The 6,620-nt window shown below is 40.2% G+C and overlaps 1 long non-coding RNA gene across 1 annotated transcript; it reads left to right on the forward strand.

Moving 5' to 3' along the window:
* The first annotated feature begins 3,821 nt into the window (after positions 1-3,821).
* Positions 3,822-5,832, forward strand: LOC125381195. Its single transcript, XR_007221750.1, has 3 exons — positions 3,822-3,952; positions 5,038-5,100; positions 5,739-5,832. It is a non-coding gene; the product is annotated as an uncharacterized LOC125381195 (long non-coding RNA).
* Positions 5,833-6,620: the final 788 nt, after the last annotated feature.

Consider the following 6,620-nt stretch of genomic DNA (forward strand, 5'->3'; position numbering starts at 1 on the left):
TCAGCAACCCATGCTTGCCGTAAAAGGTGACTATGCTTGTCGTAAAAGGCGACTAACGGGATCGGGTGGTCAGGCTCGCTGACTTGGTTGATGCATGTCATCGATCTCAAATGCGTGGATTGATGCTCATGATATCAATCACTGGGTTGTCTGGTCCATACTATTTACAGACCGCCGTCATATAGCTGGAATATTGCTGAGTGCGGCGTTAAACAACCAACCAACAATTATTGTTGTTTCCCGTATCTTAATTTTCAATTCAAATCCACTACTATTCGCGTGGAGCCCTTTGCTGGCTCTGTAATATATGCCACACAGTCATCACTGTTTCGGCTTCTTCTGTATTGACGCAATACCCGTGAAGATCTGGGTAGAGAATATTTCTTAAGCAGAGCATGCTTGCCGTAATAGGCGACTATGCTTGTCGTATGAGGCAACTAACGGAATCGGGTGGTCAGGCTCGCTGACTTGGTTGATGCATGTCATCGATTATTTACAGACCGCCGTTATATAGCTGGAATATTGCTCAGCGCAGCGTTAAACAATAACTATAAATATACATATTAAGCTGAGAAACTGTGACAAAACTGAAATACTGCCCAGGGAGGCGTTACATTAGATTCACTCATTTTGTTTTTATTACAGTGTTAACGAAAGATCTGACAAGCAAAATCAAAGATGTTGTCAAGAAGGAGCGGCAAAAATTCGGTATTAAGACTTACCGATATTACTGATATCCTACTTCACAGTTAACACATGCCAACCCTTGTCTATAATCCATGTTGTGCCATCGCAAGTAACATACACCCTTGGGTGTCGTCATCTAAACATTCTTTCTTCGGAAGCTGGTTTTTGGTTTTCAAAGTAATATGTTCTGACAGCACGACTCATATAGTCATTCTTTTGAACGGCAGAATCCTAAAGGCCACCTGTAAATATATTGCTATGTCACCGTTTGTGCATATCTTGATCTATTTGTTTCAGGTATCTGAAAAGACAACCGCAATCCGCGTGATTCTCCTTGCGAACGGAATTAACTGATCAATATAGCAAGCAATAAAAAAATCTGCAGATTTAAAAAAAAAAAACATCACGCCTTTGTTATTGATTAATTAAGCATTCCTCCGTGGGTATTCGGGATAGAAAAGGCCCCAGCAACCAACGCTTGTCAGACTCGTTGACCTGGTTGATTGCTTGTCATCGTACCCCGACAGAGTTGGTCATTGCTTAAAATCCTTCACACTGGGTTGTCTGGTTCAGATGCGATTAGGGGCGGTCAGGTAGCCTAGTGGTTAAAGCGTTCGCTCGTCACACCGAAGACCCGGGTTCGATTCCCGACATGGGTACTATGTGTGAAGCCCATTTCTGGTGTCCCCCGCCGTGATATTGCTGGAATATTGCTAAAAGCGGCGTAAAACCATTTTCACTCACTCACTCACTCACTCACTCAAACTGAAAGAAAATTCAGCATATCTTAAAACAAATTAGACCCGTGAAGGTTCCTGGGTAGAATAGGTCTTCAGCAACACATGCTTGCCGTAAAAGGTGACTATGCTTGTCGTGAAAGGCGTCTAACGGGATCGGGTGGTCAGGCTCGCTGACTTGGTTGATGCATTTCATCGAATCCCAGTATTTTGTTTGTTGCCTTACGCCGCGCCTAGGAATACCAGTTACTTCAGATATTTTCTTCACGCTAGGTAGGATTAATTCATTCTCCACTGAGAATCTATTCTAACCAAAGATCCTAAGTTTTTGAAACGCCGAAGGGATGCAATTCTGTTAAACGACTCGCGGCGTCTTAGACGACGCTTAGAGACGTTTGATAAAGAATAGAAACTGAATTAAGCGTCTTTACATTTAGTGTCGATGAAGTGGGTATTGTTGAGTTGGGTATTACAGAAACGTACCGATGGTACAGGTGGACGGAAATGTACCCTATTCAAAGCAGGCTGCCGAACAGTACACTAACTTGCCATTCATGACGCCGAAGTGGTAAGCTTTCCTCACACATTAAGCTGACACGCCGTGATGTAACTGGAGTGCTGTTTAAACAGACGTTAAACCCAACTCACTCACTCACTCACTCACTCTCACTCACTCCTTATGGTCGTCCAACATCATATTCTAGTGTATAAAGAATTTAATCAACTTACTTATTGTTCAAATCGAACTGTAAGGAATTGCGTGTCTTATCTTATTACCGCTCGTACACAAAAAAACACGGTACTTTATCTGCAGATATTAATTACATACAAGATTAGAGGTTACACCTATCAATTCGCTTTCCACAGGACGGTTGCCGATTATAAACCTGAAGGAAATAATAATAATGACTCGGGATATTGCAAAAATTAATCAATTAAAGTAAACTACGGTTATACCGAACACGCTTATAACGAACTGACGAATATAACGAACTACTTGCTGGTCCCGACTACTTGCTGTATTCAAGCTGTATATGAACTTATAACGAACTACGGTTATAACGAACTAAAATTAGTAGTCCCTTTGAGTTCGTTATAACCGTAGTTAACTGTATCAGGAATACAAAATGCATCATGCCGACTATCAGTTCTACTTTGACGTAACAGATAATAAGTATAAATAATTAGGAGCTTTCAGTTAACAGGTTCATGCGAATGACTATTCAGGCATTGTCAGATTTTACTAAACACTTAATGGATGCATTCTGAGTTGTCATACGAATAGTATTCCCCGCAGCCAAGGATCTGATACATGTTTACCTTCATCTTGAAGTTGCTTAGATACAAGACTTTGTACACTATTCAATACGTTATTGTCCTCCAGTTTCGTAACGGTATGTACTATCCATTTCAAATTTTAAATTTAATATATTTCTTGGCAAAGGCGTAATCTAACCGAATGGTTTTGATCTTCCAATGATGACAGATGTTTTCTTACGTTTCTACATTAAATTGGCAAGAACTAAAATTAATAAGACTGTGAAGCTGAAATTAAAATATGTGGAGAAGAATGAATAGTCAGATTCAGAATAAGATGAAACATAATACCGTAATTAGCGCCCAGGGTGCTCTCAAAATTAGAAATAGGGGGCTCTTATTAGAGTATTATTTTGGTGAAAAAAAACAGAGTTGAAAGATAAATTTCGTTGTTTATGCTGACAGCCTGAAATGTTTATATACGAGAGATGCATTTTTCCAGAATTTAATTGTCCATAGTTAAGGGTGCATATAACACACGAGTACGTATTATACGCGAATAAATAAGTGTTGTGTACATTGATCAATCGGAAGGGGTGCTAAGTGATATTGTTCACTAGCCAGTATATAAGTAAATATCGCCGTGGGCGGTTATTAGAGCGGGGCGCCTTTTACGTCGATTACGGTACTAATAGTTACCGAATTTGTTTCTCTCCTGTTCAACAATGTGTTCGATTTTTTTGGCAAGATGTTGCTTTATCTCTAAAACTTAAAACAAGAACGTTGGGGATGTTGTGTGTAAGATGTTTCCAGTGTGTAATGTAGGTAATACAATGTAATCTTCACACATGTTTCACATTGCTGTCGTCATCTAAATGTCCTTGCACAAGTTTACGATGGCCAAGGTCAGTTTGCAATCCTAGCAAAGTCATTTCAAATATTGTTTGTTTGCCTGTATCATTTATATCGATCGGGTGATGAATACCCTAATTATACAACGACATCATAATCATACAACGACAACGTCTCACTTTGATACAATAAAAAGCAACGAAAACCAGTACTAGCATAAACATTTCGTCGTAAAATCGTTTTCATAAGATTGACTTCGGAATATTTTATGTGTAAGCAATGTTTTGAGCACAACTAAACACAAAGATATTGTAATTTTGTTTTCTATATAGGCAAGAAAAGGTATGCTGAGATGACCGGAGAGGCGATGAACGAGGAGGCGATGAGAGACGTCGATCTTACACCAGAACAAAAGGAAGGTAGGATTACATTGTTATTATGATTGCTTCGGCATAGAGGACACCGGTTTGGGGATTCACTCATTATACCGAAGTAGTGAGGTGAGGTGAAGTGGTGATTAACTTATATAAGGACGTGCATGCACGTGTGTGTGGCTGCTTGTACTAATCAATACTTATGCCGGTTTTATAGTGATAGCCCACTGAAATACCATGCCGCAGCTTAACGTGTACTTCTATCAGACACCAATCCTTGTTTCATCCACTTCATGCTGACGCAAAGCAGGGTAACATATCCGAGCCGACCAGTCCATGTTTTACCCCCTTCATGCTGACGCCAAGCAGGGTAACAACTCCGAGCCGACCAGTCCATGTTTTATTCCCTTCATGCTGACGCAAAGCAGGGTAACAACTCCGAGCCGACCAGTCCATCTTTTATCCCTTAATGCCGAACGCCAAGCAGGATAAAAACGCGTACAAATATCTTTTATTGTCTTTTGGTATCTCCACGCGACCACGGAGGCGGTTTACACTGAAGTGGAGAGTAGAACCCGGGCGTCACGAGCCAATACTTTAATCACTAGAGACAGGTGGCATGTTGAATATGGTCCAAAATAGTTAAATATTGTTCCTTTCCATATTCATAAGAAAGCTCTGCTGAAAGCATTCGATTTACAATTATGGTGCGCCACGATGCATACTCGTTCAGTGGATAGTATGTAATCATATTCTACTCAAGCTGCTTTTAGGTGCTAAGAAACTTTGTATTTAGACTCCCTGCTCATCCTAGCGAGTTCCCTGTTGGGTAAGTAAAGGCATATTTCAAACAAAGTCAGTCACATAACCAAGGAGACGTTTTACAACCTGTAATTCAACGTGGGGCAGGAGCGAAGCCTTAGAAACTGAAATCAGCTATCCACCTACTAGCCAACGTGATCACATGTAACCAGCATTCTTTACTGCGCATTCAACCACAACTCATGTGCCACGTAGCATGGTTCTCTTAATAATTCTCATAGAGGGTTTTTTTCCAACTTAAAGTTATAACACCCTTGATACGGGGGCAAACTGTTATAGTCCTTCAAGAACATTCTTCTATATTCCAGAGGTGAAGCATGACCTTGAGAAAAAAATCAAAGAAGATGTCGAGGAGGAGAGACTCAAACTCGGTAGCTATATTTTCAGGAATACAATGTCTCATTTAACATAAATCTGTGTGTATGGGTAAAACTATCAATAATCCCAGTTGTTGAAAGGTCAGTTGACTAAGGTGCGCAGTATATCGAGGTTGGAGAAGGTCAAGCTTGTTCTCAGCCTATGGAGTACTTTGAGCAGACAGATATGTCCTCCTCGGCAGAAACAAAACGATTACAGCTTTATATTAAGTTTTCACAGACGCACATTTCCCCAAGAAATATCCCCAAAGAGTGACTGTGTGTTGTTTTTACGTGACCGTCATCACATCAATAGTCCAGGTATGTCAGGGTGGTCTGTCAATACCTGAGTCAGAGATAGGTAAACCAGTGGTTGATTGCATGAGCAAATGTCCATGCCGTTGACACCGTGACAGAAAACCAGAAAGGTCACACACTGTGACCATTAGATCATAGTTGAAGCCGAGTCTTACCAGTAAGGAGTCGCACTTCCGCCAACCTAGCAAGGAATGATTAACATATATGCCTATTGCTGATAATTATTTATTTATTTGTAAATTATATAATTACGGATGATAGCTTTATGCTAGACTTTTATCAATGTTGATTGTCCTGAAAACATCATTCATCAAAATTTGCATGGTTTCTTTCAGGTGTCTAATCGAGCATGGCAGCCCACAAGGATCTTCACTGAGAATCAAGACCTAGTCTGTTTAATGGACATCATTAAATAAACATTTGCAGATCGCATAGTGTCGTGTTGTTCTATATGTAGTTCGGTACACCCATCATTGTGGTTCAGGGGTATTAGGGCAAATATACATTTGATCGATAATATATGGGGTATTCACTGAGAATATGTTCATAAAGGGGTGTGTGAGAAGGGCCTCCTGTGACCAATTGGAAAACGGAAAGATTGTGGAAATTGTAGGACATGTTCATACGCCTGACAACTAGCCTTTCTTGTTTTCTTATGCAAGCAAGGTTTTCACTCTCACGATGAAGTGATAACGGTGGCTGAAATGGGCGAAAAGAGCTGTTTAAGAAAAGATCAAATTATTTGCAAGAAAATGATCCAAGATCAATCTTTTACCATGTGTATGAATAATTATTACCTACATCTTAGAAAAAAAGCTTGGTTTAAAAGTCTGCTGTTCAGATATTAAGAAACAAACCTTCCTAAACACTCTTGAAGAAGAAAAACCCGACAAAACCCTTTACACATTCACAATAAGTCTGTGCTAAAAGCAGGGTCGAATGTACGATTTCGACACATCATAAGCACGTGTTCATAAATCACTATCAAACAGTGATGATACCAGATGTTTGCGAAAAGGTGAGCGTAGCCTGCCCCACCATCACAAACACATGCAAAGGCAAGTCAGTTGTTCACCTGTATAAAGACGGGGACATGTGGTATAAGCCACTTTGGGAATTGCATCATGCATCATTTTTGTCACTGATGTGTCAGATGTGGATAGTCCACGTCTGTGCAATCTTTATGTCACGTACTGAAGAGGCCACAGGCCTACAGT

This window comes from Haliotis rufescens, unplaced genomic scaffold (genome assembly GCF_023055435.1).
Source record: "Haliotis rufescens isolate VD_foot unplaced genomic scaffold, xgHalRufe1.0.p SCAF_17, whole genome shotgun sequence".
Lineage (NCBI taxonomy): Eukaryota > Metazoa > Mollusca > Gastropoda > Lepetellida > Haliotidae > Haliotis > Haliotis rufescens.